The sequence below is a fragment of the Pogona vitticeps genome, chromosome 9 (genome assembly GCF_051106095.1).
Source record: "Pogona vitticeps strain Pit_001003342236 chromosome 9, PviZW2.1, whole genome shotgun sequence".
NCBI classification, from domain to species: Eukaryota; Metazoa; Chordata; class Lepidosauria; order Squamata; family Agamidae; genus Pogona; species Pogona vitticeps.
Window position 1 is genome coordinate 24,528,241 of NC_135791.1, and position 13,369 is coordinate 24,541,609.

General features: G+C 48.5%; 1 protein-coding gene across 1 annotated transcript in view; it reads left to right on the forward strand.

The window, feature by feature from the left end:
- The first annotated feature begins 3,671 nt into the window (after positions 1 to 3,671).
- The window catches only part of SLC8A2 (solute carrier family 8 member A2), a 66,938-nt gene continuing 57,240 nt past the window's right edge, over positions 3,672 to 13,369 (forward strand). The window contains exon 1 of the mRNA XM_072979977.2: positions 3,672 to 3,756. The gene's annotated coding sequence lies outside the window, so the exon portion shown is untranslated. The remainder of the gene's footprint in view (positions 3,757 to 13,369) is intronic.

Below are 13,369 nucleotides of genomic sequence, written 5' to 3' on the forward strand. Positions count from 1 at the left end.
CTGGTGTGTTAAAAACACTGCATAGCTCAGAGCACCGCCAGGGTGCCCCACCCCACGTGTTTTGCCTTGAGTGTTCAGCTGGTGTTTGAAGTGGGAGAAGAAGCCTGCTGATTCTTGTATCTCCAGGCATATAAGACGGGCAGGCCTGCCTCTTTTCATAATTTTAGGCAGATCTGCACAGCTCTGCCGACAGAAAAAGCTGACGATGTGTAGATTCCGCGGCCAGATCCTGCTGGCAGGTAGGAACCAATGATCCATGAGAGAGGGCATGGGTTAAGCATGTAAGCATTTTCAGGATCTTATCATGATTTCAGAGTGGTGAAGATGATGATGTGGTATCTGCAGCCTTTCGGGCAGAAATGTTAGTTTTTCCTTATTTCTATCCCCACCACCACCACCACATTGCAATTCTCAAAATACTGGTGCGTGGCAGGGAAGTCCTGTTCTGTTTTCGTTCTTGCCATGATCTAAACCAGGTTAAATTCCCATTTCTGCTCACATCTTTATGAGCTCATCCCAGGCATGTTGCTGAGCAGGAAGACTAAGCAGGCTTAAAAATAAACTGCCATTTAACTTACATTTCCTCTCCCGGGTGCCTCCTGTGCCTCGTCCCTGGTCTGTCTCAGAAGCCCAGGAACTGAAAGAATATTACACTCGTAATCTTTAGCTGAGGTGGGCTTAAGTAAGAAATTAAAGGAGGAAGGAGTCAGCTTGTCATTTCTCTGAAGACACATTATATTTCTGCCCCCAGGTATTCAACAGCACTTTCTGTATAAGAAACAACAGAGACCTCCTTTAAGATTGAGGGCATGAATGCTTTCTAAATGTGGAACTCTAACTCCCATCAGCCCTCGCCAGCATGGTCAGGGAGGATGGGTAGTGTGATCCACCAATATCTAGAGTTTTTCTACTTTCTCCTCCCTGGCTTGAAAACATTCCACGAGAGAGAGAAGATGGCTTCTCCCACCTCTTCCAATTTCTGTGAGCATCCAGTAGCTTCTCGCCGCTTCTACCTGGAAGCAAAAAAGTTCGGATTCTCCATTTTCCCTCTGTCCTCCTCCTTCCTCCAGGTCTTCAGCTTTTGCACAAAACTGCACATTTCATGCTTTGTCCGTTAAACTTCTGTCCCTTCTGTTTCTTCGCTTTATCCTCACAAACCCTTCTACGAGGCAGCTCAAGCTGGGGGTAGGATGATTGGCCCAAAGTTACCCAGGGAGATTTGGCCTGAACTTGCAATGAAATAAGAAGCATCAGTAGCATCTCAGCACCGTTCCAGGAGCGGGCTAAGGACAGCCTGCGCACGGAGGCATCAGGGGATCTGTGCCTGCGCCGTGGTGGGCAATGCCAATTCACAGCCCAACCTGGGAGCCTTTGAGCAGTTTACAAATTGAATGTTAAACCAATTTTGTGGCTGCGCAGCTGAGGCCTGGAGACCGTGTGTTTTTGAAAGCTACCAGCCTTTTCTCCCTGCCATACGTGTGTCTCTTTTGGGGGGGGGGGGTTGAACAAAAATTCAACTTGGATTTTATTTTAGGTGTGAATTCCCTAGGTGGCCCTTGAAGGTTTGAAGACGTGTTCAGGATACCAAAACCCAACTGAAAGGAGGATTGTTCGCTTTTTGTAGACAACTGGTCCTCCCCAGCCTGCCTGTTTCTGGAGGGTGGGGTGGGGGGCTTCTTTTGATTTCCATCTTTCTCCAACGCCCTGGCCTGGCTTGCCCCACTCCCACCACCGAGGGGAGAGGCTCTGAAGGCAGGGGTGGAGAAGGAAAGAAGGCTATGGCAGAAGAAGTGGAAAGAGGGGGAAAGTGGAATGAGAAAGCCGTGGCAGAAAGGGGAAAAAGGGGATGCACAGAGAGGGGCACACACAGGGCTGTGCCAGGGGAAAAAGGGAGAAAAAGAAGGCTAAGGTGGGGAGAAAGGGGTGAGAGAAGGCTGAAGGCAGAAAAAAATGTACAGATGCAGAGTCAAGAAAAGCAAAGGGAAGGGAAGGCTATGCCAAAAAGAAAGGAGAGAAAGGAGAGAAATGAGGCTGGAGGCGAAGAAAGAGGAAAAGAAAGAAAAAGGGGTCACTCTGCCTCCGTCAGATTCCCAGTGTGGTGTCATGGATAGAGTGACAGCCTAGGACTCTGGAGACCTGGGTTCGAATCCCCACTCAGCCATGGAAGCTCACTGGGGGAGTGGGACTGGTAAAACCACTTCTTAAATATCTCCCGTCCCTTGAAAACCCTGTTAGGATCACTGTCGGTCTGTTCCAGTCTGACAGTGCCTAACAACATCTGCCTCCTGGCTATGTTACTGCCTGTCTGCTGGATTTGGCCCCAGCTGCCGCCATGATGTGTCCCCGGGAAATTATCCCAGAGGAAATGTAGCCCTTGGCGGATGCGACGCCGGCCCCTAGCACCAGCGTGTGACTGGCGACTGAGACGTGAGCCAAGGTACTGGATATGCGCTGGGTGGTTCTCACTTACAGAAGATGTTTTGATCTTGGCTGTGTAGCCCGTTCTGACGGACAACCTGCCTTCCTTCCTCCCCTTCTCCAAGGCACCGTTGCGAATCCCCATTTTGCAGAAGGACAAACTGAGGCTGAAAAGAAGCCTCTGTCTCCAGCACAGCAACCGGCCTCGAAGGCGACCTTTGCACGTGAAACAGGGCTGAGACTCCATGGTTCCTACTCCATTCTCCGCATCCCCATCTTAAATAGGGGGTGGGTGGGCTGGCATGTGGTCTTTAAAGCTGGCAAAGGACCTTTGAAGTATGGTCTGGAAAGAGGAAAATCTATGCATTTGGAGGAGGTCTAGGAGGAGAATCCTGCCGGATGGGCAGCACATGCTGCCAATAGAAGGCACCTCGGACTCTCCATCCATCCATCCATCCATCCATCCATCCATCCATCCATCCATCCATCCATCCATCCATGCAGCAAAGGCTGGCGGGGCCCGGCGCCCGGGAGCTGTCCACCGGTTGCTGGTGCTGAAGCCTCCGCCTCTGCCTCGACTTCCCGGGACTCCGCTCGTGTCGAGAGAGCGAGAGCAAGCAGTCCCTTGCAGGGATCGGTGGGTTGGGCGTGGGGGGTCAGTAGGTGGAGCGACCCTCTCCCCCCCCCGCATCCCTGGCAGGGGAGGGGGCAGCGTCTAGTGGGGGGAGACAGCAAAGTTTTTTGGGGGGGTGCTTGAGGGGCTCTGCCAGGCCTGCCCCTCATCCCCTCCCACCCCTTGGTCCACACTTGGGCCCCGATCGCATCTTTTTCTCCGCAGCATCTAAAAAGAGAGGGGGGTGTCTGTGGGTGCCCCCCCTCCTCTCCCCCATCCAGGCCCTCCCTCCAAGCGCTGCTCTCTGTGGGTCCTGAGGGTTCCTTCCTCTTTTCCCCGCCCCTACACAAACACACACACACAGACACACACAGAGAGACACACACCAACGCTGCCCCTCCCGTCCTCACCAGAGGCGGGCTTTCGCGCTCCCTCTCTCCCGGCTGCGAGGAAGGGACGCGTTTTTTTTTGGGGGGGGGGGTTTCTTTCCCACCGGAGAGGGAAGGAAGCGGAGGCCGGGATCGAACCCCAGAGCACCTCAATCTCCGGCCTGGGCATCCTTCCTGGCTGCTTCCCGGCTCCCCCACTGCCGCCACCCGACCCTCAGCCTGCGCCCAGCAGCCAGCGACATGGCCAGGAAGTGACCGGCTCCCCTCGGCTCGGCTCGGCTGGGCTTCAGCCCCACCGCCGGGGAGGAAGGGGCTCCCGAAGGGCGCAGAGGAAAGGTAGGTGATTTGGGGAGGGGGCTCGCCGGGAAGACCCCTGGACCGGGGTGGGGGGTGGTGGTAGTGGAGGATGGATCGTGGTTTCCTCTGGCCGTCCCTCCGTCTGGCTGTCCTGCTTTCCCTTACCTGGGCTTCTTCCCCTCCATCCCTCCTTCTCTCCCTTCCCAAAGCTGGGCAAGGAATTCGGAAGTTTACCGTCCGGGCACCCTGGAGGGTGCGGCTGGGCATGATCCAGAACCACCCTCCTTTGGGGCCAGCACCACCTGGTGTGTGTGTGTGTGTGTGTGTGTGTGTGTGCGTGCGTGCGCCGGATAGAACCCTCCTAGATCTGCCAGCTCTAGCTACTCCTTACTCTTCCCGGTGTGTTGGTCTCCCTCCCGCCGCCGCCCCCACCACTATCCCCACGTCTCTCTCTCTCCGTCCTCCTTGCCTGCCAGCCTTCCCAGTCCTCCTGTTACCCGCCGGATTCAGACAACCCGTGTCACGGGGATCGCTCCAGCACAGCGACCTCAGTTGACAATACCCCCCCCCCCCAATCCAGCCTCACCGTGGTCCTGGCGCATGTTCTCCCCGCTCCAAACTATAGATCTGACTATGTTTACGCTGACAGGATGGGTGTTCCTACCTGGCCTGGGGGTGGCGTGGGGGGGGGGAGCGGACCTTGCATTGAATCCATATCTCTCTATGCTCCATAGATACAGCTAGGCAGAATTAATTCCTTGCCATCCTAAAAAGACTAATTTAACACAGGCACGCACACGCACCTCCCCAAAGATGATGTTCTGCGCCTTCTCATGCCCTGGAATAACAACAGCAATAAATAATGACCACAGGATCAGCAAAGAGCAGAACGGTTTAATATCTCACACTTGATCCCCTCCTTTTCTCCCGATCCTTTCCAACCGGACAGTTGCTATAGCCACCATCTCTCCTCGTTTTGACGGATCTCTCAGGAGGCAGATTTTTCCCTCTCTTTGGAAAAGCGCCAGGAGAGATGTCTCCCCCACCAGCCCACCTCCAGAGCAACGTCTCCACCACCGTAATGCTCCAATGATGATTAACTCTCAGTTAGGGACGCTCTGATTGCCATGGATTTGGGTTGACTTGAATGGGTGGGGAAAGAGGTTTCTTTCTTCGCCCTGGGCTTTAATCTGGGCATGTGAATCGAGATCCTTTCCTTCTACTGGAGGAGAGATGGCCACATCCTGAAGCAAAAGAAAGAACTAGGGGACTGGATCCTGCAGAAAATTGTGATGTTTGTGCCTTTAAGAGGATCCAAGACCAGTTAAGAGTGACAGCAGGTCCATCCATTGCTAAGACTCTACTAAAGGAGACCCATGGAATGAATGGGGCTCGTTAAGTCAACACTTGTGCAAATCTGATTGTTCAATAGATCTACTCCAGTTGAGACTAGATTTAATCCTGCAATTCTCACCAGGCTAGCAGTATGGTCCATATGCAAACCTGGGAGTGGAGAGGGGATTTTTCCTTATACATGAAGGAATTTCCTTAATTGGGAAATACTCTTGACCAAAAATGGACATCAAAGACGGAACAGACTGATGCCTGATTTCTTGAAACCTGGGAGTGAGAAACAGTGCCTCCCCCCCATTCTTTCACCCATTAAGTGGGGACAACTTTATTTATTTATTTATTTAATTTATATCCCGCCTATCTGGTCTTGCGACCACTCTAGGCGGCTTCCAACACATAAAAACAACATATCCAAAGAAGGAAAGCAAATTTGCCAGCTGGCCAAAACAGTTGGTGTCCTACTGTACCATCTCAAGATGTTCTGCCTTCATGGCTCCCTACGCTTTGACCTGTCCGCCTGCTTTCCAGCTCACAGGCAATTTGCTTGCCTTGAGTCTTGAGTTGAACTGTAACAAAGATCACCTGAAAATGTATATTTATTCGTCTCTTTGAACAAATAAATAAATATACATCCCAAGTTGGTGTACCAGTACATGGCCTGAACTACATCCCCCTCCCCCAACTCCCATGCCAATTGCCAATTTCCCGTGGACTCATAGAACAAACTTTATTTCTGGACGTAGGGGTTGAATGTGAAAGAAACTGGAAGCATTTCTATATAATCGCAACATTCCCTCCCCATAATGTTAATTAATATAGAAATGCATTGATGCATGCCATTTCAGTCACTGGATCCAGGTTTTTGGGAGGCTGAGAGGTGAGATCGTAACAGAAACCATCTTCAGGATGGGTCCCTTAAGATAGAAGAGATACAGCATTGAGACAGAAAATTCTTCCATTCTTTCTAACTTTTATGGATGTCTTCCAACCCGTGAGAACATGTGGGCCTACTTTTGGAGAATCAGGAAATGACCCAGAAAGAATTTTGTTCTGTTTTCTCATCTGTGCATTGGAGGGGTGGGAATTTCTCTCCCTACCCAGATCAAGTTTGCATTATTATTATTATTATTATTATTATTATTATTATTATTATTATTATTATTATTATTATTATTATTATTATTATTATTATTATTATTATTATTATTATTATTATTATTATTATTATTATTATTATTATTATTATTATTATTATTAAACCTTGTTAAGATTTCTGGTGGTGGTGGTGGGGAATTACAGCTCTTCACAAGTCAGAAATTCACCAGGTATAGCTTTTGCCCTGCTCCTTTTTCTGCGCTGGGGAAAATATGCTCCTGGTGGATTTATGCCAGTTCTTCAGGCAAAAGGATTTGAACAAGACTCATTCTGGGGAGAGAGAGGTGAGATGCCAACTATAGCTATGATTTAATATTTAATACAATATAATTAAATTTAATAATCTAGGCTTCTTTCAGGCAGTGATCTCTGCTGCTGCTTGTATTTTAAAAATTAAAATCCCTATTCTAAGCTTGCATCTTTGCACGGGTGAACATGTGGGCCCGTGGAGAATGCCAGATTTTGGTTGAGGGCCAGATGTTCCCGAGTGGGTAGGTGTGAAACCATCAGAGGTGGGAACGCTCCTTATTTCTGGACAGCTTCCAGCATCTCCCAACCAGCTGTGACTTGTAATCCAACAAAGGGATATTTCCAATCAGCTGCATACGATGCCTATTCTATGGAGAAGGGAGAGGTTTCACGAAACACTGAAGGCCAGGTTGGAAACAGAGAATGAATCACAGAAGCGGCCTTCGATTCTAGCTGCGTGTCATCAGGGTGGCGCCTGAGTCTCGCGGATCTGGCAGATGCCAAACTCTGCTGCTAGAAAGATGAATTTTGCTACTTCGGTGGCATATTTAGCCTAGGACTGTGGGGAGATCTAGCAAGGATTTATTTGTTATAATTTCAGAATTTTTAGCCTTCCGCGTGTACTAATTTCCAGCATAGGTCTGTTGCCATGTCTTTTAGAGGTGAAGGAACAAGGCCCACAGCAGCAACGGGTTGACAGCCTGCTTGGTCTCCCTCATATAGAGAATGCCCGGATTCAAGTCCTCACCAAACAAACTTCTCTGGGCAACAAGACACCGTATAGATCCTAGAGGTGGATCTGTTGTGAAACTAATGTCTTACCCAGACTTTGCTGCCGGTTGCGAAGGGGCTCCCATAACAGTTCAAGCTTCAGGGCCCCTAAAAATGTCAGCCCGCCACTGAAACGATGCACATGGATTAAAGAGAAGCATCTCTAATAAAGATTTAATAAAGACCAGCAAAGTTACTTGTTCGGATTGCAGCTCACAGCCAGAATATGGAACGCTGGGAGCTGTAGTCCCAAAGCGCCATTCTAAGCAGCCGATTCCAAACAGTTACAGTTCAGGGGCTGAGCATCTGCGTTGCTAGTTTTCTTTTGGTCTGATGTAAGAGGCCAATTCTTGGCTCTCTTTCCCATCAGTGGGTGCAAGAGGTCAGGAATTGGTCCCAGGCCTGGAAAAATGGCTGTGGGTGACCCACCCTGGCCACAGGCCACGTGGATCCCACTTCTGGTGTAAGTAAAGGCTGGAGAAAATTGTGATGGTCCAATTGTTTCCCAGAAGACCCAGCCGCCATGGCTAATGGACAGGACAATGCCCATTTTTATAAATTTTTGAAATGCCAAATGTGTGTAGAAATCCCCCGATTCTTCAACCCTGGTCTAAGTAATAAGGAAGGACCTTTCTTGGGGGGGGGGGGAGAGAATTTCCAGTCTCCTAATTCAGTGGGAATTCCTCCTCTTCGGGTCAAATCACCCATCAAAGCCCCATCCCTGCTCAGTAGCTATCAACCACAATTCTTAAGAAGAACCCCCATGAAAAGTGGCACTATATCTGTGTACCCGATTAGTGGCTGTTGGTTGTGTGTGTTTTTTTTTTAAGAAGCTGGGAATTGCTCATGCCCTGCAGGTGAGCATCCGAAGGCTTCTAGCCAGCTGTTGCTAGAGACAGGATATTAGCCTTCAATAAATTTCGTTGTAATCCAATAAGACAGTGATTATGTTCTTGCGGGTTTTGAGGGAAGCGTTCTGGAGGGATTCATTACAACAATAAGTTGTGAGTGGGAGTTATTCTAACATCCATTCGTGCTCACCCACGTTCGCACATGGGGCAAGGACACCGAGGTGCACGAATGTGCAGGAACACTCATATTGGGTGTTATTAAAATGTTCTTGTTTATGTTCCGTTTGCTCGGCTGCTTTTATTGGCTCTGGTTTGTTTTTCTTTATGATGTGCCTTGACAGCTTTATTTATTATTGCACGGTGGCCTATTTCATTTGGGATGTCTCTCTTTTTTTTTTACTGCCTTGATCACCTAGGACGGAAGGCGGGTTGTTTTTTTTTAAAAAGAGCTTTAAATCAATAAATCAGCAAATTACCGCCTCGCTTTGCACATGGCTGCGTGCACAAACATGGAACAGGGCCCCATGCTAGGCAAGAAATTCTGTGCCAAGAAAATCCAAATTTGATACACCACATGCCCTCGCCACAACTCACAATCTGCTCCTCCATGGCAGATGAAAAGGTGTGAGAATCGTCCTGGAGGAGGCGTGAAAAGATTTTATTTCACGCCTCCTCTCCCGAGGCCAAAGGGGGGGGGAGTGTGATCCTCGGAGCCATCTTACACCCCTGCGGCATTTTATATCATCACTCCAAAGCCTCCCGGGCTCTCGTGCTATAAATACTGCAAAACTTTTCTTCTCCCTTCCTGTACCCGCAATTTCCTTCATTGTCTCTCCGGTGTGTCTTTCCTCCACGGTGACCGTAGCTCTTAGTGAGGTGTGTGGGAACCCACCAACATCAGAGGCACTGAGGAAGAGGAGGGTGGCCACCATGGCCGGTCTCTCTGTGATCCAGTTTGCCACGGGGTGGTGGAAATAGAACCCAGAAGCTAAAAAAAAAGTAGGAAAATGCCAACGTTTACCTCTTGCCTCGCAGAATAATTTGAGCTCTCTGGGTAGAGAAGTGGCATTACAAGACATCTGGTGTCCTCTGCCTTCTAAATCCACTTCTTTTGTAGGCATTATGTGTGTTTTTTGAAGCAACAGCTGTATCTTTATCAATAGATGGAGAAATACACACGTCGTTCACGTTCTATTTGCCATAGAGGGAAAGACAGAGCAGCTTCACCGGGCCAGCGGAAAACACACCATTTCATCCAGTTTTGGAAGCTGAACAGCATTGGGCCTGGCTAGTACTTAATTGTTATTATTTTTATTCATTTCAAATCTGTTTCTCCTTGGAAAGGACCCACGGTGGCCTGCATCATTAAAATATACAGTATGGAAAGCTATTAACAGTGAATATACGATACTAAAAGGATCAAACACAGGATCGTGCTAAAAACGATCAACAAAAGCAACACCAAAACACATTCAAGGCAGTGAAGTACAGCAATCCATTTAACAAACCTGACTCAGGCAGTCTGTCACTCAGGGAAAGCTTGCCTGAAGAGGAAGGACTTTGCCTGCTTGCAGAAGGAGAGTAAAGAGGGGGCCAGGCGGGTCTCCAGTGGGAGGGAGTTCCAAAGTCTGGAAGCGGCCACAGAGAAGGCCCTCTCCTGGGTCCCCATCAGGAACACTTGTGAAGGTGGTGGGATCAAGAGAAAGGCCTCCTCTGATAATCTTATCACCCAAGCAGTCTCAGAAAGGGAGACATGATCCTTGAGACAGCTTGGACCCAAACAGTTTAGGGCTTTATAGGTTAGAAGTAGCATTTTGAAGGTTGGAAGCCACTAATAAATAGCAGTGTCCTGCCTGAAACCGAGGTTTGCTCATCAGAGTTGCCAGTCTCAGCCTGTCTGTTTCCAATTCCAGTTTTAAAGGGACCAAGGGCGTCCCTCTTGCTCAAGTGAAAGGAGTCCTGCTGGGTCGGATCAAAGCCCTCTCTCCTCTAGCATCCTTTTTCCTACTGAGGTTGATCAGATATCCCTCGGAGGCCCACGGAAAGGAAATGAACAAGCACATCTCACGTTTCCAGCCAAGCAGTATTGACAGATCCCATGTCTTTGATCTGGCGGCAAGCTAGAACCACCCTGCCTACATTTCCTAAGCAGGCATGACTCCACTAGTGGGAATAGAAGATAAATACAAACGAAAGATGATTTTGCAACATGGGTTGTTAGAAGTGGCAGAGTTTTGTACATTTTTGCTTTTTTAAAATGAACATAGCTACCATCGACACAGGCAACATAAGAAAGAACAGAGAGAGAGAAAGGACACATAATACTTAAAACAACTTTTAAAAACATAAGTAAAACTGTTGCATCCACCGCCAAGAATGGTAGAGTTAGATTTCCTCCAGATTTTGGATGCTGCTGCTCCCAAATCCTTCCAAAATTATATTTTCTCTTGTTTAGATAGACCGTCTTCACCTTTCAATAGCGCAAAATTTGGAAAATCTTGCCCTGTTTCAACGAATTTGTTCTCTTTTAACAACCCCTTTAATGTTATACCCCATGTTTTGCTTTTAAGGGAAGGGGGAGAAAATAAAGAGCGTGTCTTGATCGATGAGAACGTCACAAAATGTAAAACCCACAGGTGGGCGAGAGAGCTTTATTATAACTATCAGTTCACAAAATGTGTCAGCTTTCAAAAGCTCAAGTCTTCATCGGGAGAGATGGTTTTAAAAGAGAGAGAGAGAGAGAGAAGGAGGGAGGGAAAATTAGATTTTTAGGGTATCTGCCCCCGTGATGTAGGAAATGCACCCCACTGTCTTCTGAGGTGTTTCTCAAGAAGGCCTGGTTTGCACCTCCGAGATCATGAGGTGCAGAAAATCAACGTGGCCCCCCATCTCCAGCTTGGTCCAGCTTTAACCTAATATGTCTGCTTCTCCAACACGGAATGCCGAGCTGAGATAGCGGCCGCCTCTCTAATGAAGCTTTGATAATTCTCAATCCACTTTGGAAAACAGTCTGTGAATTAATGAGAAAAGATCCTTTTAATTCCTACTCGTTCCGCGCACACACCCCTTTCTGTTGTGACTCAAATGTGCATTAATCTCTTCCCCCCCCCTTTCTGAAATTAAACTGAACTGGGTGAGTAATCCTTTCTCTTTCAGCTTGGACGACGTTGCAAAGGCTGGTAATGCTTTCTTATTTGTAATCTCGATCTCTTCCTTCCGCGTGGCGGGAGTCAACATCGGTAGACGTCCTCAGCGCGGCTGTTTGGGCTGTTCCCCTCCCCCCCCCAAAAAAATAACACTGAAGGAAAAATGGAAAAATCACTGATGGAGTGATCCTTTCTGAATTCCGCTTGGGGAAACAGGGGATCTCATCCAAGAGAGACCAAATACAGTATTTCTTCCCCCCAAACTGCCACTAGGCTAACCTTGAGACTAAGATTTAACTCCCCCCCAAAAAAGCAGAGAACTGCTTTACATAAGTTTCTATGACTTTAATCAGAATGGCCATGCATGTTGTCTAAGTGGAGGAAAGGAAACGGTATCCAGGTGACTTGTATACCTAAAAGCTGAACCTGCTCTCCGGGTGATGCTACCTGTGGGTGAGCCACACCGGAGTCCCTGATCTCCCCTCGGTATGACTCTTTATCTTTAAATCTTTTTTCAAATGGAGGAACCCCCCCCCCGAAGGGGTCTTCTCATCTATTTGCCCTTCGACTGGAGGACTGCCCTACCTAAGAAAGGACACATGGCCACCATCGTTGGAATCCATAAGTATATTTTGATTTAGAACTTGAGTCAGGAAGAGACCACTCTTGACTCATGTCCAGCCTGTGAGCTTTCTAAAAGCCTGTGGTTGGCCATGGGGAGACATGGCTCTTACGTTCTCATAACGGTAGAAAGGCAGTGTACGTTCCTGCCGTTTGCCCCAAAGTCGTCCATAAAGTGGCAACGAAGAGGACAATCGTCAGCCTTTGTTTATGCCAATCATCTGTTCCTGCAGCTCGAATCCAGTCTCAGCCACTCTGATAGCCCTCTTGTTCCTTTGAATTTAGTTTTGAAAGCTGACCATGAGCCTTAAACATCTCTCTCTCTCTTTAGTGATGCAACAGAGGAGTAACTCAGCAATTCAGCATGGGGCAGAGGGAGAGACACCACCCCACACCCCCCCCAAAATAGGGGTTCTGCCAATTGTATTGGGATTCCCTGCCCTGGCTGGGCTTGCCCGCGGTGGAGCCGTTCCTTCCACTAATCAATCCTGATGGATTGTTCAGGGCCCTTGCCTGTTCTCCGATTCGTGACACCGGGAGTCCTTCTCCTGTCGGATCGATGTTTCCTTCGGCACGCGTGACGAGCAAGTTCATTAGCACGGATTCGCCCTGCCAGCCACGGCTGCATCAAAGAACAGGAGAGCCCGTTAGAAAAGACAGGCTTGTGGGATCCATCACCTGCCAACAGGGAAACCCCGGGGGGATTCAGCTGTACGAGGGATAGAAGGCTCCTGTCCCCTCCATGCGCTCTACTCCTGGTGTTCCCTTATCTTTGATGACTGTAATAAGAACAAACAATTGGCAAGCATTCATTTAGAGCATTGGCCCTATCCGTCAGTTCTGCGAATTCTAATTTAAAAAAAAAAATCATGTTCAGAAGATACAGGACAGGGACAGAGGAAGACCAATAGGGAGCAGATCTGTCTCCCTTGACCTCTCTTAGCGATGATGGTGGCAAGAGGGAACTCTTACGGGGGGTGGAAGAGAGGATGTTCGGAAGCATCAAAAGAGAAAACATGTACAGTACGGTCGGTCCCGCATCCTGCTTCCCACCTTACCAGAGACATCACGTCTGTCTTGGAAAACAGGTTGCTAAGGTAGACTCCTGTAACTAAATGGTCTAATGAAGTAAAGTGCTTCTTACCGAGAGTACGTGTATACCCCTGAGAGGTCTGCTTCGTGGAGAATTAAAATAGAACATCACCAGTCTGGGCACAGTTTCCTTGTGCTCATCCATATCTAAGGAGGCCGAGAAACATGATCTCCATACCTGGCGCCCTCCAGGTCAAAACAAAGCCTCCTGGACGTATATCTGATACACCCTAAATGGGCTGAACTACAATGCCCATCATCCTTAGCCAACGGGGCCCTTAGCAACACGTTGGAGAAGACTAGTGTGCACCATGGGAAGAGGCAGCATAGCGTGTGTGTGTGTGTGTGTGTGTGTGTGTGTGTGTGTGTGAGAGAGAGAGAGAGAGAGAGTCTTCCTGGGATCCCAATTCTTTC